The sequence below is a fragment of the Tasmannia lanceolata genome, unplaced genomic scaffold (assembly GCF_043159265.1).
Source record: "Tasmannia lanceolata isolate RefF3 unplaced genomic scaffold, GAP_Taslan_0.1 ptg000018l, whole genome shotgun sequence".
Taxonomy (NCBI): domain Eukaryota; kingdom Viridiplantae; phylum Streptophyta; class Magnoliopsida; order Canellales; family Winteraceae; genus Tasmannia; species Tasmannia lanceolata.
In genome coordinates this window covers 57,474,014-57,487,685 of record NW_027518695.1, presented here as the reverse complement: position 1 = coordinate 57,487,685, position 13,672 = coordinate 57,474,014, and positions in this window count along the sequence as shown.

The following is a 13,672-nucleotide window of genomic DNA, read 5'->3' as shown; positions in this document are numbered from 1 at the left end:
TTTGTTTCGGATTTTGAGAATTGGTTGAGTCCGAAAACAGATTATTGGACTCAGAATGGAGTTAAAATTTTACTTCGATAATTAATTTTGGACTCAGTCAATTCTCAAAATCCAAAACAAAAGATGCCTAAACTATTGATTTCATAGGCTTTAATCTTATGGACAAGATGTGTAGTTTGGAAACCTAGAGTTAAGAGAAAGAAATTGCTAGACGGTGTCTCTTAGGCTCTTTTTTAATGTGCAATGTTCATATGATAGGATCCATTGATCCGACCTACTAAAAAATTGTTGATTGGGATGTTTGTTCAGCATGAGGCTAGGACCGCGTATGCGGTCAACTAGACATATTGTTCAGGTTCACATAGTGGCAACCGAGGGCACAAGAGTCATTTTGCACCTCTTCCAGAAAAAAAATCATAGAACCCGTGCCCTAATAGGAAACCTAGCTCGCGGCGAGGATATGTATGGAAACCGACTTCTTAGGCAAGTCGATCAATCACAAGGACTCCATTAAAGCTAATTTTTCCAAACTACCAGGGACTAGTCTCTCAAAGGGGGACCAAACTCCTAAGTATGCATCACACAACCACACCATTTGTTTCTCTTCAAGCTCTCCCTGCCTTTAGCATTTAATTTAAACTGTTTGGTATTCCATTCTGACATGAGCATCAGAGCGTGCTCCTGTGTCCAAACACCAGGCCCTTTAATGAATTCTCAGTGATCGCAAGTCATCCTAAACAGCGAAGCTCATCTACAACGCTCAACTTAGGCTCAAGTCCAGATTTCAGCATCAACCGACACCAATAGATAGATTGTTTTGATCACCGAATGGTTGGACCACCCACTTTTAATATACCTTTGCTGCCGGTGTTTTTCCTTGAAAAAAATCTACACGTAAAATATCACATTTTAAGGTTTCTTTGCATATTTTTCCCTGAGACAACTTGCAAACTGTACATTGGAGAGTTTCTATATGATGCATAGACAAACCATTTAAAGAAAAATTATGAGCAGGTGAAGTGGAACCCGTTCAATGATCCAAATAATTTATTTGTTAGGCCTAGTTACGATGGAGCATGTATCAAAATCTACTCACGCCGAAAAATTCTCATACTCCAATGGGGTTGTTAGTGGGCAGTGAAAAAACAAAGAAGCAACGAATTAGGTTCTCACATGGGAAGGTTAGAATCACGATGAGAGTTGATTTTGTTGCATGGCCTAGCCATAACAAGGGCCAGATCCCATCCAGAGTAGGCCCCTCACAGTTTATAAATCGGGGTGTGTCAATTGATGCATTGACATATATATGCAACGACGTACCTTTGATATGGATATATTGATGAAGGTGTTAAAAAATATGTCGTTACACATATCATTGTCAATCTAATATATTGCATTTATATCAGACCCTTCAACTTATGTATTTGAGATTTACAAACGATAAAAAAGTGTATTATATATTTGAGATGCACTTCTACTTACAATAGGTTTCACATATTGACCCTAGTTTACTTTCATGTAACCTTTACAAGTAAGCCTAATTCACCATCTCATTTCACTGTTCACAATTAGAATCCACTAATACAATCATATAGACTCACAAGTAAAGCCCTATTATACTATCATGTGAGCCCGCAAGTAAAACTATATACATTTTAAGTTTCATACACTAATTTGTTTATCTAGACAAATTTGACATCTAGTTTCTTCATTTTCAGTCTTAGTTCATGGACTACCAGACTCATCATCCCGCCTATTCGACGAGCAGCTACAAGAGATGATGTATTCTCTCAGGTTATGGGAGAGGAGAGACATGGCCGAGTATGGAGCCCTATAGAGTGATAGAGAAAGACCGCAGAAGCTCAAAAGACAAATGAGATAGAATAGCAGCGCACATTGATGCAAGAACAATGGGCACACATTCTGTTGAATTTTAGCGGTAACAATCAGTTAATATTTTAATTATGTTTAGTATGATTAAGTTTAAAATTTGTTATTTTACATATTGATTAATGCATCTATCTTATTAGGAATTTGCTAGGGGCCATCACAAAAGGCATTTCGAGGACTGGCGGTTGCATGAGAGAGCAACCACATAGGCTCTATTTTCTTCTTATTCATTTAATTCATCCTAAGTGGCCGCTCTCTCATGCAACACCCGGTCCATGAAATGCCATATGCGATTGTCCTTAGGAAATCCCATCTTATTATATGGTAAGTTCCGAACGCTGCTACTCGATGGTTAGATGAACCACTCTCTTCTGCAAGTCACGCAGTTCCCTCCCCTATCGAGATATATATGTTGATATTTTTACCTAGAATAATGTCAATACTTGACAAGTATGATTAATTATCTTAAATAAGTATCATCATATACCCTCAATTGCTCAGGTTGTTGTGATGGGCCTCACACGACATGATGTGGAAGTGGCACACAATATTTTCTTTAGACAGAAGATCCAATGGCAGAAGTTGGGGGGACACCATTCGGACACATATTCTGTGTAGTCACTATTAAAGTACCCTTGGTTCATGATGAAGTAAGACTGTTTGGAAGGTTCAAAACCATAAGAGATGTCGTTGGAGCAAATGTCGCTTGGGTTTTTGCATTTTTAAGTAATGTTCATTTACTTATTGATGCAAGATGAGCCTTTATTGACATGAATAATTATTTATCGATATTTTTTTTTTTTTGGTTTATTTTGTTCGCAGGTTCAATGTAATCCAAGTAGTTGAGTCGGACTTTTTTATTTTTTGAGTTTTGATTTTGGTTTTGAGTGTGGTGTTTGATTGGCTTTGACTATCAATTGTTTTGGTGTTTGTGTTTAGCTTTTTTTTGTTAAAATATGTATAAGATGATTTTTTGGTGGTTTAATATATTTGAATTGTGAATTCTTCATGTGTTTTAAGGAATATTGGCTCTATATTAGTGTGGATTTTAGTTTTTCAGTTTTGGTTTACATTCATATACCTATTTTGGAAGTACTTATGCTTGAGGAATTTGGGCCAACAAGTGCAATGAAGAAAGACTTGGTGCCAAGAAGAGAAATGAACCAAGAGGTGAAATTTTGTATTTGTAAAAGCCCTCCTCAAAACCAGTAAGATGTAGCTGAGCTTCCTTTTTAGAGAAACTTGGTGCCAACAAGAGAAATGAACCTAGACGTGAAATTTTGCATTTGTAAAAGCCCTCCTCAAAGACAGTAAGATGCAACTGACCTACCTTTTTTACTTTTATTTCTTCTATTCTCTTCTCTATATCTATCTTATAGTTTGATATACTTCTTTGCAATCATCTTTCCTCGAATGCATTGATAGGAGAGTTGCCATTAAAATTTTGAAAGCTATCTATGCTAAGAAATCTATCAGTACAACAATTCTCATTGAACTTCATTTATCATTTGGAATTGTATTACTTTCTGATAATAAATTGTCTGATTTTTCTTCACTACAATGCAGAGGGTGGAAGGTGGCATGGGAAGAATTACGCACGGCAGAATCTTTCGATCACATAAAACAATTTTTTTTCTTCCCAGACAAATTGAAATTCAGAAGTTTAAGAGAACTTTACCCCAAGATTATCGAAAATATAAGCACTACTTGATCCACTCACCGCTTGGTGTTTGGTGTTTCTGAAACACAAACTCTTTAGAAGTAGTAGTAGTGGCTCCTTGAGTTGCACGAATTGAAGGATGAAGATATTGAGAACCGATCTTGAGATCCAATCCCAAGTGTATGTTGAAATCCTTTCACCCTTTTTGTTTTTCTCAAAACTAGAAGTGAGAGAGAGAGAGAGAGAGGGGAAATGGGAATTGTGTATCTAGTAGAGGAGGATGGACGTCTAAGAGCAATACAATTGCATATCCAACCCACTCTTTCCATTTTACAGGATTTCATGGTGAGAAATCGTTTCCCACTTGAATTCCTATTCTTTTAGAATAGGGAAAATGAACAAATGGGGGACAAACTTTCACTAGAATTTTGAACGGTGGGGGTCCCAGGTTTTCAAAACCTATCTGTTAGCCCAAGGGTTCAACAAGTACTCCCATTGAAATGTTTTGATGATTAACAAACTCAATTTGTTATAAAATAAAGGTTTTATACACTAATGATTTCCATTGGCAAAGTTATGGTGTTCATAGCGTAGCATCCTCAAGAGTGCATGACAAATGGCAAATCATTCAAGCTCAAAGTGATATCAAAGGTATGAAGAAGGCATCACCATCTCAAAGGTATTCAAAGACAAGATTGAACTCTAGCCTAACAAGAATGGTAATCAACTCAAAAGTTCAAGCTTTGCTCAAGCATCAATGGAGCCGAGTGAAGAGATGTCAAAGCCTCTACAAGGTGCCAACAAGATTGAAGACCAAGTAAATTTAGAATATAAATGGTCCTTTATGTATAGTCTAGGTCTATGGCACAAAAGAGAGTTAAAATCAACCTAGATAGAATTTAATTGGTTAGTGAATGTTCATGGTGGTGTCCCAACATATTTGGACCCACATAACATTCCATTTATCATGTTTAGATTGAGTTCCAAAAGCCCAAATAAAATCAGCAATAAAAACAGGAAATCCTGCTGATTATAGGCTTCTCGGAGCTCCGAGCTCAGAACTCCGAGAAAATTCTCGGAGCTCCGAGAATTGTTTCAGGTTAAAAAAAAGAAGGTCTCGGAGCTCCGAGCCCGGAGTCCGAGAAGACCGTTGGGGAGCTTAAAAATTGTGTATTTTTCTCCCCTCTATATATATGAACCTTGGGACTCTTGGGGAATCATCTAAGGAGTTTACAAATATTTTAAGAGCACTAAAAGGCATTCATTCTCCTTCTCCTCAAGATCTTCACTCTCCATCTCTCTCTTGTGCCATTTACCTTAGATTATTCTTGAGAGACTTTAGGACTTTCATTTGTTCATCTTGTTCTTGTGAGAGTGAGTGAGCTTTACTTTAAATTAGCCTATCTAGAGGCAAGCAAGCTAAAACCTTTCATCTTCTTTGTATTTGGCACAAAGGGCGCCGTAGTAGATCCTTGGAGCTTGAAGCTCGATTTGTACAAGGCGGAAGGAACGCCGTATTTAAGTTCCTAGGAGAAGATAGTGGAATCCTCAAGGAGAGTAACTTGAGAAGAGTGGAGTAGGTCTTGAGCTAAGACCGAATCACTATAAAAATCCTTGTGTCAAAGCTTCTTTGTCTCTTCACCTCTTCTCTTGTGGTAAGCTTTTTACTATTGCTTTAAATACTATTTTTGATTTCCTATTCAATCTAAAACTAGTGCAATCTAAGTTTTCAAAATCCTTAAAATTTGAAAAGAAACCCAATTCACCCCCTCTTGGGTTGCTAAGTGGAATTTCACCCTATATACATAGTTGAAACCCCCAATTTAGATAAGCACATTGTTAAGCAATTTGTAAACATAGCATTTGTATTTGATAACCCCCTGAAGACATTTGGAAACCCCTTCTAGATGGATGAAAACCCCATTTTAGGACTTGATAACCCCATGAAGATGCCTAGTAATGTGCTTATATAGGTATCTGCATGGGTTGATAACCCCATTAAAATACTTGATAATCCCCATTAATTCATTTGATAACCCCATTTTACATTGTTGGAATCCCCATCTTAGATAAGTACATTCTTAACCCATTTAGATAATTGATAACCCTATTTTAGGAATTAATAACCACATTCACATACTTGTAATCCCATCATAACCCTCCTTTAGATAACTGATAACCCGAAATTTATGATCCCTTTTAGGTAATTTGATAACCTCAAATTTTGACTTGACAGCCCCTCATTTTGCCCTAATGTGTTTTGGGTCGAATAACTGGACAGTGCATCATGATTAATAGTCCATTGTCCGGGAGTTTATGGTTGCTTTAAAATTCCTGAACAATGCACTGTCAATTGATAGTCCACTATCCAAGAGTTTGTTTAATTTTTTAAATACCTTGACAATGCACTGTCCCAAAATCCTAATCTCGCCCTTGCTCTTCCCTAAACCCTAACGGCCAAACCCTCATGCCACTCTCTTTCCCAAACCCTAATCTTGCCCTCCCTCTAAAAAACTAAAAACTAAAAAAAAAGGTAAAAAAAACTAAGAAAAAGCTAAAAAAAAAGCTATAAAAAAGAGAGAGCAAAACTCTAAAAAACAAACAAAAAAAAACTGACATAATAGAGTTCCTGTGAGGAGGACGGTAACCTTTCGACTGAAAAACTTCCCGGGAGGTAGCATATGCCAGCAAAGTCATATTCCCGGAGGGACGAAGGTGAAAAAGCAAGGAAGAATGGTGAAATGGGAAGAGAAAAAGGGGCGGGAACATGTATAACATGTTTCTTTTGTAACAGGACATTGTGATCATTTTTCTGTCAGAAACAGTAAATTGTCCCCCGTCACTAAGCTTTTCAATTGATGGGACCCGGTGAAAATTCAGCAAAAAGTATGTCCCCCATCCATCATTTTTTCTTTAGAATAAAACAACTTTTATTTAATTTGTTGATAAACACAAAACAATTAGGTATGGCCAAAATGTTTTTTTTCAAATAAAACTCCCTTTATTTGGCAACATGAAAATTAGAAACCTTTTTTAATTAAATTTCTCTCTCTCCCTTTTATTTTATCCAATAGGAATCAAGATAAAAACTAGCCAATAGGATTTCACCTAACCTCCAACCAATAGGATTTAAGTATCAATTTAGCATATGTTAATAAATATGCACCCACCATAAGTACTCCTTTCTAATAACTTGTGCACACTATATGTATAGTGTACCTCCTCCCTGTATCTCATACAGTGGATCATATCCATCCATGCAAACGATCAAATCCGGTACCAAGATCATCCAACGATCCATATGGGTCAAGGGAGTCATGTGTGGGATTGATGCAGGGATTCGATGGCTGACCCTGCAAAACCCACGAAAGGCCCCACTGCGATCTCATGCAAGTAATCTAGTTACGATCGCATTAGGCAAGTAACCCCCACTAGGACATTTCCCTAAAGAAGACCATCAGATCAACATACCCATAATCACATCCAATGTGTACATTCTTCCGCTCATTCTCATTTTCCAGTTTGGGTCCAACGGAGGATGGACATCAATTACCCCTTGCGCACACCCAATGGTATATCATTCAATCTATCAGCTCGAACCCGCAAATGCATATCCAAATACCTTTTGAAGACCACCATTGTTTTACGAAAACCATTTGATAAAAAATTATCAAAACTAGCTAGCCATCCATTATTGAAGGCCTTTACTAAGATCATAACTGTAAATGACTTTCCTCTACAAGACAGTTGGAGGACTCCTTGTTGGGTTGGAGGACTCCTTGTTGGGCATCACTATTAATATCATGGGTTACCTGATGACGTAGCATTGCCCGTAAGTGATCCTAAACCAGGAACCACTCTTAGATAGACCAAAGCTATAAGGCTCGCCCATAGACTAAAAGGACATCTCCGGTTTAAGGACATATAAAGGGTCCTGACTGACGGAATAACCTTATCCATATCTTCGTCCACATGCTATTCTATAAAGTGATCCGTTCAATGCATGAGTCATTCATCGTACCCATTCTATCTACTTAGGGTCCACTACACCAGTGACCGAGATAAGTCACCCTAATGCGTGTATGGAAGCAGGTTTTACTGATACAGTTATTGTTTATGGCAGGCAGTTGTTGTTCGTGAATCGTGGAGACTTGTTCATTTGGAATAATTATGGTTTATTTATATTTCTATTAGATTATTGTGGATATTTTGTGCTATGCAGGTAAATGCACACAGCGGTGGGGTTGGGTGCGGGTGAGCGGCAATGAGCACTACAACATATATATGTTTCTCTATTTGTTTCATTTTTGTATCTTGGTGCATTTTTTGGCTGAAATTCTACTGTGCATTATTTGATGAAACTTGTAGGGAAATGTTATCCGCACTACTGTATTTTGATGAGGGCACTCCTCACTTTATTAGAAGTACGGTATGGCCCTCACCATAGGATGATCCAAACCGTCCATTAGATGGGCCACAACCTAAATAGGTTGTGCCCCAAAAATCATTTCCATAGGTTGATCCTAACCCTCCGATCTGAATGTTAGAGGGTTGATCCTAACCCTCTATAGATCTGAGAGTTAGGATCAACCTATGGAAATATTTCTTAGGGCACAACCTATTTAGGCTGTGGCCCATCTAATGGACGGTTTGGATCATCCTATGGTGCGGGCCATACCGTACTTTTAATAAAGTGAGGAGTGCCCTCATCAAAATACCGTAGTGCTGATAACATTTCCCAACTTGTATTTTATTTTTGAAATTTCAAGCATATTTTCCAGTGTATACTCACATCTTAAGGTATGGCCTTTGCTATTGATCTTTGTCAAAGTTGCAGTTCTAAAAGCTAGGCCTAATATTCCCTTCAATAACATGCGCTTCCTTATTGGTGGAAGTGATGAGACCACCTACCATATTATGGGGGTCTCATATCACTTCCACTATTAAATGCACTACAAGTCTTCACCCATTCAACCCACACCGAATTCTGCACCACTGTTAGAAAATTTTAAGTCAGTTATTGACTCACCGAGTCGACTTGGTTTTGGCCATATTAAGTCAATAGAAAACTTCTCTTACATGTTTATAAGAAACTTGCTGCATCAATCATTGGCTCAACCGTATCTTTTACCATACTTGGTCTAAGTTGGAGTTTACAAAAATTGTTCCAAACCGATGAAGTTGGGTGGCTAATTTACGCATTTTTCCTATTGAATCCATCAGAAATATATCAAATTGCTGATTTTGCAGATTGAACTGGGACTGAATTAGTTTATAATGAGCTTGAATAAGATTTCCTAGTCCTAAACCTTATAAAGCCTTTGTACATTTCCCAATGTATTCTGGCTGTTGCATCATTTATTTGTCACAGTTTCCTTTCTCTTTAATTCTATCATTCTGAATGTATGGCTCTTAACTGTGAGAGACTTCTCTTTTTATGATTTTCATTCTTATGTTCTTACAACTGTTTCAAGTTCATCGGTACACATACAGGAATGATAACATGTTCTTACACTGAGTTTGATTATTGAGAGTTCTCCCCCTTTTGCTTCATATTCCTTTGTCATCCTTCAATTTAAAGAACCTGTGTACTACTTGGATCACATATGTTTTTGTTCTGCTGGTTAGCATATGCCCCACTTTTGGGTTGTGGGCCGAGCTCATCCATTAAGGGTGCAACTCAGGTCGATTTTCGGAATTCGAGTTAAGCTTTTACCTTAAAATCGGGTTGGGTTCAGGTTGATTCCGATTCATTTTTTAGCAAAAGCTCAACCGACCCGACCCAAGCTGCACCCCTATCATCCATTCTGCCAAAGAGAAACTGACGCTAATTTGTGGTTCTTGTACGTCACAGGCACCCATATCTGTAAGTTACAATGGGCAATTTAACTTTGTGACTATAAACACGTGTTACTTGGTCGTGGTACTTTCAAAGAACATTTGCTCCATGATTTGGTTTTTTCCCCCTCCTTTAGCTTATCTATTTCCAAATATCTTTCTAATATATCAGCGGTAGAAACTTTTAAATTCTTGATAATCCTCTTATTGTTTCCCCTTCTTCACATGTTGTAATTTGTGAATTATGTATTTATTTATAGTTATTTTACCCTCATTTTTTGGTACTTACCGTTTGGGAGGTTGACCGAACAACACTACACCAACTTAGCTTTTGTCCGGTAGTCATCAACACCGGCATCATTAGAACTGTCGGCTAATGTTTTCCCTGAGGATTACCAGCGCACAACAAAAAAAGAAAAGAAAAAAAAAACAATTAGGCGGCATTCGACGTTCCTGAACGCAGACGACGGTCATGGCGCCTATATTTTACACTGCCAAGGGTCTTGAATGGCGGCTAAAGTAAATGAAAATTATAAAAAAAAATAAAAAAAAATTAGGGGCGGTCTGGCAATTCAGTTTTTGGAAAAAAAATACAATTAGAAGATAGGTAAATACAAAATTGGGATACAATGAATTACCTGTAAACAATCCACAAACAACAAATCCATTGGTTGTGCAACCAATAATAACAACAATTACTAGCTGGGTCAAGCGATGAAGAATTCCTTACAGAAAAGAGTGGAGTTATCCACAAACAGGAAATCCATTGGTTGTGGACCATTAAGTATATTTTACAGAAATGATGGCGCATTCACTATCAATAACATAAAATCTTGTGATTCTCACACTTGAAGAAATGAGAAGCAGAACAGGATGGACTATGTTAGCTTCAAGAAATGAACTGCCGTATCATCTAACTGAATTTGTGATATATAACTGAAATAGCACACAAAGAAAACACTCAAAATTGGAGATGAAAAATCATGATGCTATACATAGGTAAATGAAAAAGCATAGGACAGAGAGCATGCAAAATTGAGATTGTAAAACAATGATGCTACACAGGCATAGTGCAAAAAACTTATGTGGTGAAATAGCAAGAAGATGAGGTAGAGATTCTAGCCCAACCATAGATACTTGCCTACTCCCCAAATTAATTTCAGTATAATGGTCTCCAGAATTGAGACTTGACCTTCCTATTTTGTGGCCTTTAGAAAACATTGTTCCCAAAACAAATATTCACTAATGACATCTAGTCATTTGTTCACATGGTTATTTGAAGTCCTAGAAATGAAGTGGCATAAGTCCTACAAAACTTGCAACTCATTTGGCAAATGGAGGAATTTTTTCCTTTTTTGACCTCAAAGGAGAGGCATTCACCTCCATCCAATTGAGCTATAGGTTGATGCGAGAATTAACCTGCTCCGATCGTGAGGTTGATGTAGCACATATATCAAATTCAACAGAACATACAAAAATCGTTAGAACATGAACACAATCGCTACTATTAAGCATAACTCAATGTCATGTTAAAGGTAAGATTTGACCTTATAATTGAAGGATCTGTTTGCATACCCTGAGAGCATAGTTTAGCTTATTGGTGATTAAGTGTGTAGTTTACCAGAATCACATGTCTCGAGGCATCGGCGTACAAGAACAAATAAGCATTCAAACACTCGGCATGGCAAATAAGATAAGCAAAACATGAAATTTGAGCTACCCAGATGCAGCTACTCGAGAAATTATAATTCAAGAAAGATGAGAGCTTTCTCACTTACTGAGTATTCTCACAAAAGAAATTCAACAATGTTAGGGGAGATTGAGGAGGTTTTTTGTGTTAGGAGGGCTCCATAGATCTAATACAGTAAGAAGATTTCTATGTTTTAGGAGAGTGAAGAGGGTTTTTGTTATTTCTATACAATGATGAATCACTCATCCATGATTATGAGGCTTTAGAAGCATTTTGCACCTGTTTTAGGCCATCTAGGAGGTACTTTGTATGCCTTGTAATGTCTTAACTAACCAGCACATATAACAACTCAAGGGTACTATTGTGACTTGGGATCTGTCCAAGAAGGCATGCTTCTCATTTTCTACTAAAATGCAATAGAAAGTTGCAAGAAACCTGAGAAACACGACCACCACGAGTGAAAAGCTTAGACAAATAAATTCTTGTAATCTTTTTAGGCAACAAATATTTGGGGCAATGAAATCTAGGTTGTAGTTGGTTGATTGACTCAGAACCCAAGATTGTTCATAATTCCAACACAAAACTAGCCACACTTCAACAAATGGAATGGAAAATCTGGTAATTTAGATTGAATGATTAAAGAAGACAAGCCATCTTGCACACAAAACAAGCTAATGTACAACACTTACATGCAAGATAATCTTCATACTTTTGGCTTCTGCATAGTCTCATTCCAGCAACATAGAAAGAAACTTCACGGCAAAGTGTTGCACCAGTCCCACAAAAGAAACCTCTGAAGCCATCTTGGGGAACAGTACCTCTAAATTGAATGGATAATTCATGTAAGTGTTTATGATGGCACAGTTCTTCTAGGGAGGAAACATAGCCGGCATATATGGATGGGTAACCTAAAACAGAGTTCAGCCCATCGATTTCACATAGAATAAAAAGCAAACTATGCATCTATGAGCTCTTGGGTCTATTTATGCTCATATAGTCATATGTATCAGAATTAAGGTTATTTTGGTCACTTTCCATCAGGGTATACTTTCCCTTCAATAAAATATAAACTCGATGTATCATCTTTCTCAGATATGAGAAGATGTGTTTGCGCTTATTAAATCAAATCTTTCAATATCATTGAAAAAAATATGTTCCTACAGAATGATCTTACTCTGTCTTAATATCATCTGGACTATAGAAGATTCCCATTGCTATACTATATTGAAATCTTAGCTATCATCTCAGAGCCAAGTAAGTAAAAATTACCAAGCTAAAATCCCAATTGAATAAAAGAGGACATCAATACCATTCACAATGAAAGTCATTGATAACACAATTAAAGCCAAAAGCTTTTCATCTCTAAAAGAGGCCACTCTGGGTAGCTCAGGTTGGCTGGCTACAGCTGAAGGCCGGATTTTACACTCAACACTCACCATTATAATCCTTTGAAGTACAAGTAGAGGGATGGGAAAGGACTCTTACAAGCCGAGAGGACTCCTTGCAAATTCAAAAGTAAGTTCATAGGAAAACAAACAAACTACAAGAAAAGGGGGGCTGGAATTTGTCCAAGCCTTCCTCCAAATTTCCAAAACCATTTCAAATTTTCATCTTCAAAACTACTGAAATGAGAGCACTTATTTTTTGGATGGCAAGGACTTCACCCCAAATTATAGTAGAGGGTTGAGGTCCTTGATGGGCTGATAACTTGACAAGTGTCTTGTTTCCTCATAGACACTTGTCAACCAAGGAAAAAAGATGAATATAGATGTTGCATGTGTCCCATGTTCCACTGGTCCTGAGGACAATTGGCAATCGTAGAGGCCACTTGTCGCATTCGCTGCCATGTGTCTTCAAATGACTTGTTTGTTGCAGCGCCCCCCCCCCCCCCCCTAATTTTGTGGATCAGCTGACAAGTGGCGGCACATGAAATTTCCTTGAGTGGTCTCTGTCTTGTGCAAGCATGGGTGCTCTCCGAGTGACAAAGGTGTGGTCCCATCCCTTAGAAGCAAGAACCTTTCTCATGGGTGCCGCTCCCATGACGCTCCCGAAGAGACGGGAACCACTTCCATGGTGCTCCCAACCTACTCCTATTAACCATCAGTCCACTATCACCAACTTCCGTGTATCAAACTCCTCTAACTCTTCAAAGTACTTCATTGGAGCAAGCCCAAAGGCATCTTCAGAAGGCACGAGGAAAGATGGCACAAAATGAAGATGGTTAGAAATTATTAATTTTAGACATACTTAAAATTTGAAAGATATATGTGAAGAGAGTTAGAAATTACTATTTTTTTTATTTACTTGAATTTTGAAAATCATATAAAGAAAATATTACATAAACGCTCCCACGGTACTCCCAACCCTAAACTCTTCTTGGCCCCTATGCTTCCTCACACACGTTCTCGCACCCGCTTCGTGCTTCTAATACAGACCTCATCCCCACATCCTTTACCTCTTCTATTCTTCTAATTTACAAACATTCCCTCACTACAGAATCTCCCACACTTCTCTCTCTAATTACAATCTTGTCCTCTGTTAAAGTATAAAGATAAATAATGCCTTTCTCCAACAGCTTAAGCTTTTGGAGAAGT